A 17,700-nucleotide genomic window follows, 5' to 3' on the forward strand; every position below is an offset into this window, starting at 1 on the left:
ACACCTCTAAATTACATTCCTGTGACGTGGAGAGCAACAGATGGACAATGAAAGAGGAACCTGAGAACCCTTCTAGCAAAGAGACTTCTAAGGTAAAAAAAGGTAAAGGACCCCTGGACAGCTAAGTCCAGTCAAAGGCAACTACGGGGTTGTGGCACTCATCTCGCTTTTAGGCCATGTGGCCAACATGACTAAGCCGCTTCTGGGGCAACGAAACACCGTGACGGAAACCAGAGCGCATGGAAACACCGTTTACCTTCCCGCCACAGCAGTACCCATTTATCTACTTGCCCTACCGCGTCCCTAAAGAGACTTATATAGTGGTACCTCAGGTTAAGAACTTAATTCGTTCTGGAGATCCGTTCTTAACCTGAAACTGTTCTTAACCTGAGGTACCACTTTAGCTAATGGGGCCTCCCGCTGCTGCTGCTGCACCGCCGGAGCACGATTTCTGTTCTCATCCTGAAGCAAAGTACTTAACCTGAGGTACTATTTCTGGGTTAGCGGAGTCTGTAACCTGAAGCGTCTGTAACCTGAAGCGTCTGTAACCCAAGGTACCACTGTAGCTCAAAACTGGAAGCATAAATACCTATAATCCATTCTCAGTGTTCTGAAAACCTTAATACGTTTCTATGTTTGACTCTGACAGTTATCAATCCCATTTGGATGTGCACTGCATACATATGGAAGCTAAACAGATTTCAAATTAGAGTGTTGAGTTTCCTGCATTGCAGGGGGTTGGACTAGATGACCCTCAGGTACCCTTGCAATGCCACAGTTCATACAATTCTATTACTGATTATTTATTCTTATTGTTCTGGTGAACTAATGTTGTTTCTTCCATTGTTCCTGTTATATTTTCCTTAAAAATATTCGGCTTTCTTTTCTTCTTTTTACACGTGAAATTGTTTTGACGTGTGAAACTGTTTTTAATCGTCATTTTAAAAAAAAAAAAACTGGTTGGGTTTGTTTATATGTGTGCAATTGTGTGTTTTTTCTTGCACCAATGTTTTTATTGTGGGTTCCCCCCCCCCTCTGCAGGAAGTGATTCAGAAATGGGATTAAATAAATAAATGAAATGTGGACCAACCTGGAGGCTCTGCATTCTGAGTGACCCAGTTTGAGTTATCGAACGGAGATTGCGGCTTCTCTCTGCAGCGCTGTGAAAGGCACCTTAAGGAAGTCAGAAAACAAAATGAAAAAAGGCGCCCCTTCTTTAGGTTGCATGCACTGGACAGACAACTTTGTACAAGGCAGGTAATAGTGACCCAGAATTGAATGAGAAGCAGGGAAGGACTAGAAAAAGTCACCTTGCAAGGGGGGGCACTAATGGAACAAAGTGGAATGGATTTCCTTGTGTGGGAGAGAGGGGCAAAGCACAGCCTTTCCATGGTGAAGGGGCTGTTAATGGGTCGTGCCAAGGGAGGAAAACAGTGACCTGTCTTGTGCCTAATTCTCACATGCCCACTGCTGTGCAGTAGCTGCTTGCAAATGCGGCCATCCTTATATGGCAAGCCGTAGGTGTGAATGGATTCCCTGCCGATCCGGCAATTTTCAGGATGAGATTGCTAACTGATACAAAGGAGAAGCTTGCAGTGGTGTGAGGAAAACTACCAGACCCTCTGTGGGAGGCCAATTTGCAGAAATGCTACCAGCGATGCTTGCTGCTGCAAGATGACTGCCAGGGCCAATGCCCCTCCACAGCGCTGCGTTAATAACAAATATTGAATCAGCTTCGTCATTTTTCATACTGTGGGGATGAGTTATAAGCTGGCTACTTTTTGGTCAGGTTTGCTGACATCTAACTCTGGTTAGAGTTAGAGTTAGATCTAGTCTGGGACACGGGTGGTGCTGTGGGTTAAACCACTGAGCCTAGGACTTGCCGATCAGAAGGTCGGCCGTTCGAATCCCCACGACAGGGTGAGCTCCCATTGCTCAGTCCCTGCTCCTGCCAACTGCCAACCTAGCAGTTCGAAAGCACGAAGTGCAAGTAGATAAATAGGTACCACTCCGGCGGGAAGGTAAACGGCGTTTCCGTGTGCTGCTCTGGTTCGCCAGAAGCAGCTTTGTCATGCTGGCCACATGACCCAGAAGCTGTACGCCAGCTCCCTCAGCCAGTAAAGTGAGATGAGCGCCGCAACCCCAGAGTCGTCCACGACTGGACCTAACGGTCAGGGGTCCCTTTACCTTTACCTTTAACTCTGGTTCCCAGCTCTCACAAGCTGGATGTAAAGGTAGGTGGTCCCGTCCCCCCCGCCAGCCACCGCCACCAATTTTGCTCCTAGTATTTAGGATTCAAAGACTTAAATGTACAGAGATATTCTGTCACTAATAACTGTAGAACAGCTTTCAGAGTTGCCAACATTTCGAAGCCACTTCGTTGTTTCCTGAAGTTTGCAAAACTCTACTGTGTTATAATTTGTGGTGGTTTTTTTTTTAAAGCCTTGTGGAGTCAGAGTGCAAAATTCCACAGTGCAGAAATAACTTCTATTTTCAGCTACATCGAACCCTAGAGTTTTTCAGCTGCGTTTTACTGCATGGTCAGGTGGAGTAAATAGATAGCGCTGCATTAAGTGCAGGCTTACATATCCCTTCCGTTGGCTGACAGAGGCAGACTGACAGGAGACGCTTAAAATATATAGGGATCCAGCAAGGACTCTTTAATCTCATGCGCCAACCTAAATGTAAGTAAAGTGGCACTCCAGTCTGCTAATAAGGGGAGTAAATCAACTCTGGGAAGCCAATCAGGGGCACATAACTGAAGCCACTCTAATAATCTGAGCTCCCAGCCAAGAAAATGTCTCCTAAACGGAAAGAGGGTGCTGTGCCTCGCTGAGGACTGTAAACTGCTTTGGAAAAAACCAAATATTGGAAGTCAGTGAACATAACAACAATCTGCTGAGTCAGGCCAGTGGCACATCTAGTCCAGCACCCTGTTCGCACAAGTGCAAAAGCAACTCTCCCTTCCTGAGGTTTCAAGAATTCAAGCAATTGGTACCCAGAAGCAAACTACCTCTGGCAGTGGGCATAGAACACGCCATCATGGCTAGTTAGACACTGATAGCCTTGCCCTCCACAAACTTGTCTAATTATCTTTTAAAACCATCCAAGTCGAAAGGTTGGTATCCTCTGCAGACCCTCCACAAACTTTTTTAAAAGAATTATTCATTATTTTCAATTTTATACATTTCAATAATTTTACAACCATTTTAACATTTTGAAACTCAACTTCCTTCCCCCTCTTCCTGCGGTTCCATATATATATATATATATATATATATATATATATATATTCTGCATATTCCAAATTAACTTAACTTACTTACTTGTTTATTCATCTACTTTAAGTATATACACTTATAAAACTGCAGGTTATTGCAATAATCCTGCCCGTGTTCTTATCTGGTGAAAATAACATACAAAACCCCCCACTTATTGGGGGAAACTGCTTTGTAAAATGCTTTGTAAAATATGTGCACACAACACAAAAACCACACGCACCAATGGTGTAAGGGATGAAATTTGCACAAAAACTCTGATGAAGCTTTTTTAGAAAATGCAAACTGATGTGGAGAACAGAACTTAAGTTTGGAACAATGAGAAACTGAGAGAATTGGAAATGTATTATTATTATTATTATTATTATTATTATTATTATTATTAAGATGTATATACTGCCCTTCATCAAATAATCTCAGAGCGACTCACAAGATAAAAACATAAGATATAAGCACAAATAAATAGTTAAAACAACAAAGCAACAACACATTTAAAAGGCTGCGGAATATTCATCAGCCAAAGGTTTGGTTGAAGAGGGATGTTTTTTGCCTGGCGCAAAAAATTTACCAGAAATATTTCGCCTTATGTTAAAGAACAATCAGAAGACTCATTTATCTATGGAATTACACTACATATCATATGCACCATGCCAGGGGCAAGGACAGAGCATGCAGATTTTCCTCTAGGCAGTTTCATCCTTTACCCCTAAAGAAGGTATCCATGAATCTGCCCTCCGAAAGATATTCTCCTTTCTGCATGCTTGGATATTCTTTTTCATACGCGAAAAGGCTCCTGGCTTCAGTATGGTTTGGCACTATTTTGGTTGGTAAAGTTATAAATTTTACAAATGCAAGACACACTGTGTGAGGAAAGAAATAAACAAGCGTGTGCTGCTAAGCTTCTCCAGGAGTTTGCATTAATATATCAGGCATTCTTTTTCAGCTTAGTAGCACCATCTTCTGGTTGCTTTCTGTCAGTATTCAACTGCAATAAAAACAACAACATGGGCTGCAATTTTACCCATTTACCTGGGATTAAGCTCCTGGTGGTCACCAAAAGAGGTTTAAAGACTGTCTCAAGGCAAATCTAAAAAAAATGTAGTATAAACACTGACAACTGGGAAGCACTGGCCTGCGAGCGCTCCAGTTGGAGAACAGCCTTTACCAAAGGTGTTGTGGGCTTTGAAGACACTCGAACTCAGGACGAAAGGGAGAAACATGCTAAGGGGAAGGCACACTTGGCAAATCCACACCGTGATCAACTCCCACCCGGAAACCAATGTCCCCACTGTGGAAGGACGTGTGGGTCCAGAATTGGCCTCCACAGTCACTTACGGACTCATTGTTAAAACCGTGCTTATGGAAGACAATTTTATTCAGCCACGAGTGATCGCCAAAGAAGAAGAAGAAGCTCCATTGAATGAGACTTGTTTCTGAGTAAACATGGCTGGAACTGCAGCCCAGCAAGTGCACATATCTACTTAGAAGTAAGTGCCATTGAGTTTAGTGGGGCTTACTCCCAGGTAAGTGGGTAGGATTGCAGCTTACATTCCTTTCAGGCTACATCTTTATTCAGTATTGTCAAGTAATTGTTTCCATTTTCATTCTAGCTCTTTTGCTGATTCTGCAGTTCTTCATTCTCTCTCTCTTTTAAGCAACTCAAACTTCCCTACTTTAGTTTGAGAGAAAAATGAGTAATAATCCCCCACCCCAGGTTAACGGTTTGGTAAAGTTTAATTAGGATTACTATGACTTGATATTTATATAAACATATAGCACTAGGTGAAGTGAAAAGGCCGACAATAATGGAATCGCTGTGAGACAGAAATGGAGGTGAATGGAAAAAGTAATGTCAAAAAATGGTAATGAATTCAATCAGGGGGCCCACCAGACTGAGTTTCTTATTTATTTATTTTTAGGTATATTCTGCAAACTGAAACTGTTGTGCATATGCCAGAGAAGTGCTGCAGGCCAGTAACAAGCGACTCATTTACATTAGTTAAAAAACAGCATTTTAAATGCATTATAAATATGCAACACCAGATGGCGCTGTAGAGCACGAAACTTTTCTGTGCAATTTTACATAGGTTTTTTGTTGTTGTGACGATTTAATTTATGATATTTATAGCGTGTTTTTCCCAGTGTATAGATCCACCCTTGGTTTTAGAGGCAACAAGACTTCACAAAGCTAGCAAAGGAGGTCAAGCGGTACTGCTAGGCCACTGTTAAGGGTCATTCTGAATGCAACTGAAGCACTGTACTACTCTAGAAAGCAGGGGCTCACAAACACAGAATAAAAAAGGTCCATGGACCTCTGAAGATTCTTCAGGGAATACAGTCATGAAGTGTGCCGAAAAGATTCTAGAGTGGTACCTTGGTTTTTGAACAGCTTATTTCCCGAACAACTTGGAAATTGTTCCAATTTGCAAACTTTGCTTCGGAAGCTGTACGTGCTCCTGAGCTTCCGTTTGTACTGTTGCGCTGCTAATTTGCTAAAAAAAAAACCCAAAAAACCCAATGTAATTGTAGCCTTCCCTTTCTGATTGCAGTGTTCTGAGGTGATATTTGGTGCTTTTGTTTTTGCTATTTTTTTGCGGCTGTGGCTTGCTCTTCATTTTATGGGACTCGTAACTTTGTTTTCGTGACTTGCTTTTGTGACTGGAACCAAGTTCCGCTACTGATTGATTGTGTGACTGTGGAAATGGATAAAAGCCCCCCATCCAAACAATGACTATCATCAGTACAGGTGTACTGTACAACAATTTTAATTTTTATCATTTACAATACTGTCTTATTTATTTTATAGTACAGTACATTGATTATTAGGGATGCGGGTGGCACTGTGGGTTAAACCACAGAGCCTAGGGCTTGCCGATCAGAAGGTTGGCGGTTCAAATCCCCGCAACGGGGTGAGCTCCCATTGCTCAGTCCCTGCTTCTGCCAACCTAGCAATTCGAAAGCACATCAAAGTGCAAGTCGATAAATAGGTATTGCTCTGGCGGGAAGGTAAATGGCGTTTCTGTGCGCTGCTCTGGTTCACCAGAAGCGACTTAGTCATGCTGGCCACATGACCCGGAAGCTGTACGCCGGCTCCCTCGGCCAATAAAGTGAGATGAGCGCCGCAACTCCAGAGTCGGCCATGACTGGACCTAATGGTCAGGGGTCCCTTTACCTTTACTTTTACATTGATTATTGCTTTCATTTTATAGATCAATGGTCTATAGATCCATTTTGCATTACTTTCTATGGGAAAACACACCTTGGTTTCGGAACACTTTGGTTTTGGAATGGACTTCTGGAACGGATTAAAGTCTGGGAACCAAGGTAACACTGTATATGTATTTTTTCAGAGTCCTCAAGATGAACACGCTTTATTGCAGTCTCTCTCTTGCACCCTGAAGACATGTCAATCATACAGAAAATCGAAATCATAAAAAATGCCCTGTGCTCACTCACCCATGTGTCAGTCAATGCCACCAGCAGAGCACAGGATGCTTAGCTTCCCAATGCAAACAATCCAGAGTACAATGCAATCATAGAATTGCAGAGTTGGAAGGGAACCCAGGGATCATCTAGTCCAACCCCCTGCAATGCAGGAATTAAACAATCCCTGACAGATGGCCATCCAACCTCTGTTTAATAACCTCTGACAAAGGAGAGTCCATCACCTTCCAAGCAGCTCCCAGACAATTCAGAACAGCTCACAAGCACCTGAACGGTGATCTGCTGCTGCAAAACTTGCTACCTGCTAATACATCTGAGCCATTTACATAGATTGTATCATCCTGTCCTATGTGGCAACATCAGGGCATTTTTATGGCATGAAGAGCTTTAGCATCCCGTCATAAAACATCCTTCCATCAGGTACAGCACAATTTACCCTTGTTTTCCTCCTATAGAAAGAACTTTGGTTTTTTACATTTTTTAAAAATAACATTTTTGTTTATACTTTTCAAAGTTATACATTTCATTAATTTTACAATCATTTTAACATTTCAAGGTTTGACTTCCTTCCCCCTCTTTCTGCGGTTCCTTAAATTTATTTTTTAATATCTTCTCCACATCCAAATTCATGTAATTTGCTCATTTAATTATCTACTTTAAATATATTCTCTTATGAAACTGCAGGTTATTACAATAAACCTGCCAATGTTTTTATCTGTTCGCAATTTATCTGTAAATATTCAGTAAACCCTTTCCATTCTTTTATTTTAAAAAAGTTTGTTATCTTGATTTATTATTCTTCCAGTATGTTTTGCCATTTCTGCATATTCATAAGTTTTTGTATCCATTCTTCCTTTGCTGGGACTTCTGCTTCTTTCCAATTTGGGGTGAGTAACAGTCTTGCTGCTGTCGTCACATACATAAATAAATTTCTATACACTTTAGGTAGTTCTGTCCCTATAATTCCCAAAAGGAAAGCTTCTGGCTTGGTTGTTGTTTTTTACAAATGTTATTTTAAACATCTTTTTCAATTCATTATATATCATTTCCCAGTAAGCTTTAACCTTTCTACAAGACCACCACATGTGATAAAAAGAACCTTCCTTCTCTTTGCATTTCCAACACTTGTTTGATTTAGATTTATACATTTTTGCCAGTTTACTTGGTATTATGTAGATACCAACGATATATCATCCTATAGAAAGTACCTGGATGTGCCCCACATCCAAACATAGACAGGAGAACCACAGACTATATATTAATTACACATTAAAAGGAGGGGGGATCGAAGGGCATAGTCTTGTGCATGTGTGCAGGAAACAGTCTTGCATTGTTAACACAGGACAGAATGCATGTTTTAACCATTGTTGATGTTTGGCCCATTCATGAAAATGCCCTCAGCACTCATAGTGTGAAATGCAAGAAAGGCAAACAGACAAAAGAAGGACTTGCATTATATGAAATAAAAAAAAATCCTTCCAGTAGCACCTTTAAGACCAACTAAGTTAGTTCTTGGTATGAGCTTTCGTGTGCAAGCACACTTCTTGAAGAAGTGTGCTTGCACACGAAAGCTCATACCAAGAACTAACTTAGTTGGTCTTAAAGGTGCTACTGGAAGGATTTTTTTTATTTTGACTATGGCAGACCAACACGGCTACCTATCTGTAATTGCATTATATGGTTCAAGTTGTGCTTATCTGAAACTTGGAAGTATTGGTGCTTCAATAGCGCTAATTCCAAAGCATTTGTGAGTGAGATTCATGTCACATGTTAAGGGACTCTTAAAACCATGGGTAGGAAAACTAAGGCCCGGGGGCCGGATCCGGCCCAATCGCCTTCTAAATCAGCCTGCAGATCGTTCAGGAATCAGTGTGTTTTTACATGAGTAGAATGTGTCCTTTTATTAAAAATGCATCTCTGGGTTATCTGTGGGGCATAGGAATGTGTTCATTCCCCCCCCCCCCCAAAAAAAATAGTCTGCCCCCCCCCACAAGGTCTGAGGGACAGTGGACCAGTCCCCGACTGAAAAAGTTTGCTGACCCCTGCTTAAGACAGTCAGGATCACTAAACAAAGATTATTCTCCCTGCTTTATCACTTTTCAGTTCATAGATACAGGTAAAAGTGGAACTGATGGTAAAGACAGGTGTTGAAAGATTTTCTGTTTATTTTTCCAGATATAGACTCTGCAGATAGCATGAGGTCTTAGGCTGGGCCACATCACAGCAACTATCGTCTTGAGTAAAAGAAAGGCATTTTTCTCATCCAACATGAAGCTGCTTCCATTTCCCACTTATACCCAGGCTCCACTTCAGCTATCACAGCTACTTCATGGGAGTAACACTCGCTCGTGTGTAGAGATGGGAGAAGATACTTGATTCAGTTCTCATTTAAAGGCAGATCTGTCAAATTCGTACTTTCCAAGATGAAAGTACTGCTATCCTTTGAAATGCACACTTCTACGGATTTTATTATTCAGTCTGCCAACCAGTGTTTACAAAAAGGCACGTATATTAGAGGAGAGTTTGCATAAAAATGAAGATACCGGTGAAAACAACATACACATAATCACTAACATGCAGGCCACTTGACTTGATAAAATAACAAAGCACACTTGATTTTATATTCCCTAAGAACATCGTAAAAGGCCTGCTGGATCAGGCCAGGGCCCCTCCAGTCCAGGATCCTGCTCTCACTGTGGCCAACCGGATCCCTGCGAGGGAGACTGAAAGCTGCAGAATATGAGCAAAACAGCATTTTTCTGCCTTGTGATTCCTAGCCACTGCTATTTAGAGCCGTACTACGTGGCCAACATTGGAGATAGTATATAGCTATGACGGCTTGCCACCTATAGCCTTGTGCTCTATGAATATGTCCAAAAGCTGCCCTAATATCTGTAAGAGGATCTCAATTAAAATAGCTGCTACTGTTCAAGGCTCAACAAGCAAAGAGAAACTTGGCACGTTTCCCAAAACTGCAAAGAACCTCGTTTCCTGCTAATGAAACGAGATGCAAATTGCAGAGCAAAGCATATAGGATGCACCAAGAGAAGCAGCAATTGATTAATTTCATTTAGTGGCATTGGCCCAGTTCCCCATTTTGGCAAAGTCGTTTGGAATTTTATTCTTATCTTTCCCATGATGTATCAATTCAGATCAAATCAATGAATAAATAACCATTTGTAGTTGCTTTCTATAGCCGCCAGGGGCTGCTGCAGTGCAGGAAATAGAAATTTTTCTGCTCTCCTGGAGAGCAGAAATGCGAAAGCACTGTGCACTGTGCACTGGAAAAATAAGCTAAAGGAGAGCCTGTATAGGGCTACCTGGTCTGCATTGAATAGGCAATTACAGCACAAAGCAATTGGGCGACAGAAGAATGTACAGGGCCAGATCAATACATTTTGCTGCCTGAGGCAAAGGGCAAGATGGCGCCTTTCCCCAAGATACATACAGAAGTCAATTGGACTGACAGTTGAATCTTACTCAAATATTGGTGAAAGAAAAAATATTGAGGGAACTTGAGGGCACCAGGCTAGCATAGGGGATACGGGGCAAGCATCATTGCACTGTCCCCTCCCTGCCCGTCAACATCTGCCACCTGAGGCAACTGCTTCACTCTGCCTCATCACAGGGCTGGCCCTGAGAGTGTACCCAATGGAAAGTAGTTCTTCAGACCTGATGTACTTCTTTCTTTCTTTTTTGTGTGATATATATACATATTATAATAATTTATTTATACCCCGTCCCTCTGGCTGGGTTTCCCCAGCCACTCTGGGCAGCTTCCAACAAAGTATTAAAATACAGTAGTCTGTTAAACATTAAAAGCTTCCCTAAAGAGGGCTGCCTTCATATGTCTTCTTAAAGTCTGGTAGTTGTTCTTCTCTTTGACATCTGGTGGGAGGGAGTTCCACAGGGCAGGTGCCACTACCGAGAAGGCCCTCTGCCTGGTTCAACATCTGCCACCTGAGGCAGCTGCTTCACTCCGCCTCATCATAGGGCTGGTCCTGAGAGTGTACCCAAATTTAGAGTTGTCAGAGCAGCTAACACCAATATAAAATGCCAAAACTCAATTCAATTTAAAAGCTGTAAGTTTAATAAAGCAAGGTTGCAGCTAGGAGGCAACAGAGGACAGGCATGAGTAGAAGGCACCACGAGAAAATAAAGAAAATAATGGAACAGCGGAACAGCAAAACAAGGAAGATTCGGGTCAAATAAAAGTAGTTATCCACACAGTGCGTCATTGAACTATGGAATTTGCAACAGAGGCAGATTTAGGGGAAGCTTGCCTGAGACATGACCTGCAGATGTCAGGAATTTTACTTTTTGAAACATGGAAACCCAAATTTAGGGGAGCACAAACAGTTCTGTGGCACTGGAAGCAGAGCCACGAGGGCACCCCAACTATGATGTAGAATAGAAGGCAAGAAGTGGGGGGGCAAATTCTGGCATCACACAGGGTGCCACTGAAATTTGAGACCCCAAGGTCTGCCACTGAGATGATGGCTACCAACCTAGATGGCTTTACAAGGGGATTTCGACAAATCCATGGAGGACTGGGCATTCAGTAACGACCAAGCATGAAGACTATGGTCCACCTCCACTCAATGCCAACGAAGAGGGGCCTGATCCAGGACTGCTCTTCTAATATTCAAGCAAATATGCTGAGCCACCATATTAAAAATAGCAATAAGCCAATTGGACTTTATTTTGGGGGGCAGCTGTGATGGCTGTTCAGAAATGCCACAGCAACTGTTTGCTGAAGATTTCAAACACTGGTGCCTACGGTTACGGACTAATATAGACCTGCAGCCATTTATCCGAGCAGAATCCAGTTTAGAGTTAGCTGGAATGTCCCAGCTACTTTGTGAAGGGCCTTAACATGAAACCATGTTTGAATTTACAGCGGAGTCAGCTGGCAAGTCATAAATAGTTCCTCTGTGGGGTATTGCTGTGAAAAGTGGCCTTCCCAGAGCCTGGTAAACAGCCCTCCACCTTGCAGGGGGTCAGTTCTGGGGGTTCCTGACTTTGCGCGATGTTGCCTATGTGAGTAGACCCCCCGAACTGAACCCTCACTGTACAGTGGTACCTCAGGTTAAGAACTTAATTCGTTCTGGAGGTCTGTTCTTAACCTGAAACTGTTCTTAACCTGAGGTACCACTTTAGCTAATGGGGCCTCCTGCTGCCGCTGCACGATTTCTGTTCTCATCCTGAATCAAAGTTCTTAACCCAAGGTACTATTTCTGGGTTAGCGGAGTCTATAACCTGAAGCGTCTGTAACCTGAAGCGTCTGTAACCTGAGGTACCACTGTACTACTTTGGCTTTCCCACAAAGCATCCTGGGAAGGGTAGTTTGTTAAGGGTGCAAAGAGTTGTTGGCAGACCCCTATTCCCCTCACTGAACTACAATTCCCAGAGTTCCTGGTGAAGAAGGACTGGTTGCTAAGCTGCTCTGTGATTGTACAGTGGTACCTTGGTTCTTAAACTTAATCTGTTCCGGAGTCCGTTCCAAAACCAAAGTGTTCCAAAACCAAGGCGCGCTTTCCCATAGAAAATAATGGAAAATGGATCAATCCGTTCCAAACTTTTAAAAACAACCCCTAAAACAGCAGTTTAGCATGAATTTTACTATCTAACAAGACTATTGATCCATAATATGAAAGCATGAAACAATGTACTGCAGTCACAAAATCAGTCAATCAATCAATCAGTAGCTGAACTGGGTTCCACGCAGTCACTAAAAAGAAAGAAAAAGAGCCACAAAAACACAAAATAAATAGCCACTCAAACCGGAAGCGTAAAACTCAAATCAGAAGCGTAATGCTCAAATTGGAAGTGTAACACTCGAAACGGGAGTGTGGCACTCAAAATGGAGCACATTCGGCTTCTGAAATAATAAATAATAAATAATAAATAATAAATAATAAATAATAAATAATAAATAATAAATAATAAATAATAAATAATAAATAATAAATAATAAATAATAAATAATTTATTATTTATACCTCGCCCATCTGGCTGGGTGGGCGGCTTCCAACAGAATATTAAAATACAATAACCTATTAAACGTTAAAAGCTTCCCTAAGCAGGGCTGCCTTCAGATGTCTTCTAAAAATCTGGTAGTTGTTTTTCTCTTTGACATCTGGTGGGAGGGTGTTCCACAGGGCGGATGCCACTACCGAGAAGGCGCTCTGCCTGGTTCCCTGTAACTTGGCTTCTTGCAGCGAGGGAACCGCCAGAAGACCAGAAGGCCCTTGGCACTAGACCTCAGTGTCCAGGCAGAACGATGGGGGAAGAGACGCTCCTTCAGGTAAAAAAGTTTGTGAAAAAAGTTCGCAAACCGGAACATTTACCGTATTTTTCACCCCATAGGACGCACCGCCCTATAGGACGCACCTAGTTTTTTGGGGGGGGGGAAATAAAGAAAAAAAATTATTTCCCCCCCAGGCACGGGGCTGGCGCGAGGGAAGCCCGAGCTTCCCCCGACCCCAGCCCCCAGAACAGCCTGCTATCCGCAAGCCTAGGGAGCCGCGCCGGTCTCCCCAGGCTTGCGGACAGCTGTGCGAAGCCTGGGTGCGCTCTTCAGAGCACCCGAGGCTTCAGAATGCAGGCAGCTCTGCGCGACCCTCCGGAGCCCGGCGCGGCTTCACGCCGGGCTCCGGAGGGTCGCGCAGAGCTTCCTGAAGAAGAAGAAGAAGAGTTTGGATTTGATATCCCGCCTTTCACTCCCTTTAAGGAGTCTCAAAGCAGCTAACATTCTCCTTTCCCTTCCTCCCCCACAACAAACAGTCTGTGAGGTGAGTGGGGCTGAGAGACTTCAGAGAAGTGTGACTGGCCCAAGGTCACCCAGCAGCTGCATGTGGAGGAGCGGGGACGCGAACCCGGTTCCCCAGATTACGAGACTACCGCTCTTAACCACTACACCACACTGGCTCTCGCTCTCCAGGCTTCAGCGAAAGCCTGTATTCGCCCCATAGGACGCACCCACATTTCCCCTTCATTTTTGGAGGGGGAAAAGTGCGTCCTATAGGGCGAAAAATACGGTACTTCCGGGTTTGCAGTGTTTGAGTTCCAAGTTGTTTGAGTACCAAGGCGTTTGAGAACCAAGGTACCACTGTACAGATTACTTACAGATTTCGCATAACACTTTCAGTAACTAAATATATACAAGCTGCCCCGTGCTAACAAGCATCTGAAGAAAGACGGGAGAGCCTGCTGCATAAATAACATTGCTTGATTTAAAAGTTGCTGCCCTGGTTCCACCTAAAGATTACATTGTGCCAAGAATGCCCTCACGGTTGCCTGCCAGCTATTGTTTAGTCATTCCTATCCATTCTTTTGAGCACTCTTATCTCGGGAAATACAGGGAAATCAACGCCCATCCCAGAGCAGCCTGCCAGCTAGAGAAGAGAAATACATGCTGCAGAAGGCATGGGAAGATAGAACAAAAGAAGAAAATGTACACACACACAATTTTTTAAAATTGAGTTTTCATTTTTCTACATTTCAAAATAAACATTTTACAAACTTTAAAACATCCAATGACTTCCCTTCTCCTCCTTGCATGGTTCTTCTTACATATCATACTTTCCCGCATATTTTACTATAAGCATTCAAATCATTTTTCCACTTTTTTATCAATCAAACATTGCTTACTCTGTTGAATTTATCTTAATGCTGCCAGCGTTTTCAGCTGTGTACAATTGTTTTCCATATATTCAATAAATATTTTCCACTCTTCTTTAAATATACGTTCTTCTTGCTCTCTTATTCTGTGTGTTAAGCCTGCAAATTCTGCATATTCTAACATCTTAAGTTGCCAGTCCTCTTTACAAGGGACCTCACTTTCCATTTTTGGGCTAACAGAACCCGGGCCGCTGTTGTTGCATACATAAATAACTTTTTCTGGCACCTGGGGATTTCTGTCTGGGTTATTCCCAACAAAAAGGACTCTGGTTTTTTTGAGAAGGTAAATTTAAACATTTTTTCAACTCATTATAAATGATTTCCCAATATTCCTTTACCTTTCTACATGTCCACCACATGGGGGGGGGGGGAGTTCCTCCCATTTCTTTACATTTCCAACATGTATCTGATTCTGCTTTATACATCTTAGCCAGCCTACTGGGAGTTAAATACCACCTATGAATGATTTTCAAATCGTTCTCTTTCAGAAAATAACACACGGTAAATTTCAAATCACTTTTCCAAAGTTTCTCCCAGAGGTATAGGTGTGTCAATGATGCTCATCTTTTGTTTCCCATTCTAGTAAGAAATTATACATTTTAGACAGGAGTTTATCCTTATTTTGCAACAGTTCTTTTTCAGATTATGAGCAGATTATGAGAGCGGTTGCTGAACAGCTTGGTAGGTTTCTGGATGAAACATCGGCTCTGGATCCATTCCAGTCCGGCTTCCGCGCTGGTCATGGGACCGAGACGGCTCTGGTCACCCTAACAGATGATCTCCGCAGGCAGCTGGATCGAGGCGGGTCGGGGCTGCTGATTCTTCTAGACCTGTCAGCAGCCTTCGACATGGTCGATCACGAACTCCTGGACCACCGCCTTGCCGACGTGGGGATCCAGGGCACAGTCCTTCAATGGCTGCGCTCGTTTCTCTCTGGTCGGGGACAGAGGGTGGCGCTTGGGGGGGAATTGTCATCGCGCCACTCCTTGGTGTGTGGAGTGCCTCAGGGTGCGATTCTCTCCCCGATGCTTTTTAACATCTTTATGCGCCCCCTCGCCCAGCTTGTCCAGAGTTTTGGGCTGGGTTGCCATCAGTATGCCGATGACACCCAACTCTATCTGTTGATGGATGGCCATCCTGACTCGGCCCCAGACACACTGACCAGATGTTTGGAAGCTGTGACTGGATGGTTACGTGGGAGCCGGTTGAAGTTAAATCCTTCGAAGACAGAGGTCCTCTGGCTGGGACGGGGCGATATGGGATTGAGGGGGCAACTCCCATCTCTTGTGGGGGTGCAATTAGTGCCAGCATCATCCGTTAAGAGTTTGGGTGTAATCTTCGATACCTTCCTCTCTATGGAGGCGCAGATCACAGCTATAACAAAGGCGGCATTTTTTCATCTCCGCCAAGCTAAGCAGTTGGCTCCTTATCTCTCTCGCCCTGACCTAGCCACTGTGATCCACGCGACGGTCACCTCCAGACTGGATTATTGTAACTCACTCTACATGGGGCTGCCCTTGAGACTGACCCAGAAACTCCAGCGGGTGCAGAATGCCGCGGCGAGACTCCTTATGGGGTCTTCGCTGCGAGATCACATTCATCCGGTACTATACCAGCTGCACTGGCTCCCGGTGGAGTACAGGATCAGGTTTAAGGTGCTGGTTTTAACCTTTAAAGCCCTATACGGCCTAGGACCCTCGTACCTACGGGACCGCCTCTCCTGGTATGTCCCACAGAAGAACTTACGGTCTGCAAATAAAAACATCCTGAAGATCCCAGGGCACAGAGATGTTAGGCTGGCCTCAACTAGAGCCAGGGCTTTCTCGGCCGCGGCTCCAATCTGGTGGAACGCTCTGTCACAAGAGACTAGGGCCTTGCGGGACCTGACATCTTTCCGCAGGGCCTGTAAGACAGAGCTGTTCCACCAGGCCTTTGGTCAGGGCGCAGCCTGACCCCCTCCGCTGGCAATCTGCACAGAATTTTGCTTAATGGTTGCCATCAATTTGATTTTAATTAATTTTTATAATGAAAGGTTTTTAGAATGTTGGGTTATTTTGATTGTTGTTAGCCGCCCTGAGCCCAGCTTCGGCTGGGGAGGGCGGGGTATAAATAAAATTTATTATTATGATTATTATTATAGAATGCATTTTTGGCATACTTTAAACATGTCCTAATTAATAATAATAATAATAAATAATAATAATAATAATAATAATAATAATAATAATAATAATTTATTTGTATCCCGCCCTCCCCAGCCAAGGCCAGGTAACTTGGCTTCTTAAGTTCTCCATAGGTTTCAGTCTGGGTTCGACCCCTGCAAAGTCCAGCAATTACCGGTACCTGTAGGTCGCCCACTGTCTGTCCATATTGGCCTTCTTAACTGTAAATGCTTCAGTGGGGCATAACCATTGTTGTAGAAATTTAAGCATCAATCACTCTCGTTCCTTAAGAGTGTAAAGGTGTTTTCCTTTCTAGCAGATTTTTTAAAAATTGTTTAGTCATTCCTATCCATTCTCTTGGGCACTCTTATCGCGGGAAATGCAGGGAAATGCAACGCCCATCCCAGAGCAGCCTGCCAGCTAGAGAAGAGAAATACATGCTGCAGAAGGCATGGGAAGATAGAACAAAAGAAGAAAATGTACCTATTAATTTAAGCTTACCACCCTAAATCATTGCTATTCCTCCCAGGATTTGTACAGGTACAGCATAAAACTCAGAGATGATCTCTGCATTGTTTAGTTGGCCAGGCAACTAGATGGTTTAACTACTGGGCTCATTCATCATTCCAGCTGCAACTTTGTCAGTTAACCTGATAACACTGTTGAATGGAGATAGAGACACGTAATGTGGTATAGACAAGTTTAGAGTTCAATTCCACACATTTCAAGTGGCAATGCCAGCTCAGTCTCCACCCTCCCATGATGAAAAGCCAAGGAATATATAAAACACAGTTATCATTTATACGGTTTTGGATTTAAATGACTCTCAAGGTGCCCTCTAACCTTTTTTGCTGTTGGCATCTGTCTCTGGAGACGAATGGCTAAAATGATTCATTCAGTTTCATTTGTTGAATGTCTGTTAGATATCCCATTTGTTATGCAAACTAGAGGCAATATGTTTCCATGGAAACCAATTAGCTAGAGGCACTTCTAGAAGGTAAAGGTAAAAGACCCCTGGACAGTTAAGTTGCAGCACTCATCTAGCTTTCAGGCTGAAGGAGGTGGTGTTTGTCCACAGACAGCTTTCCGGTCATGTGGCCAGCATGACTAAACCGCTTCTGGTGCAACGGAAC

The sequence above is a fragment of the Podarcis pityusensis genome, assembly GCF_964106645.2.
Source record: "Podarcis pityusensis genome assembly, chromosome: 1".
NCBI lineage: Eukaryota > Metazoa > Chordata > Lepidosauria > Squamata > Lacertidae > Podarcis > Podarcis pityusensis.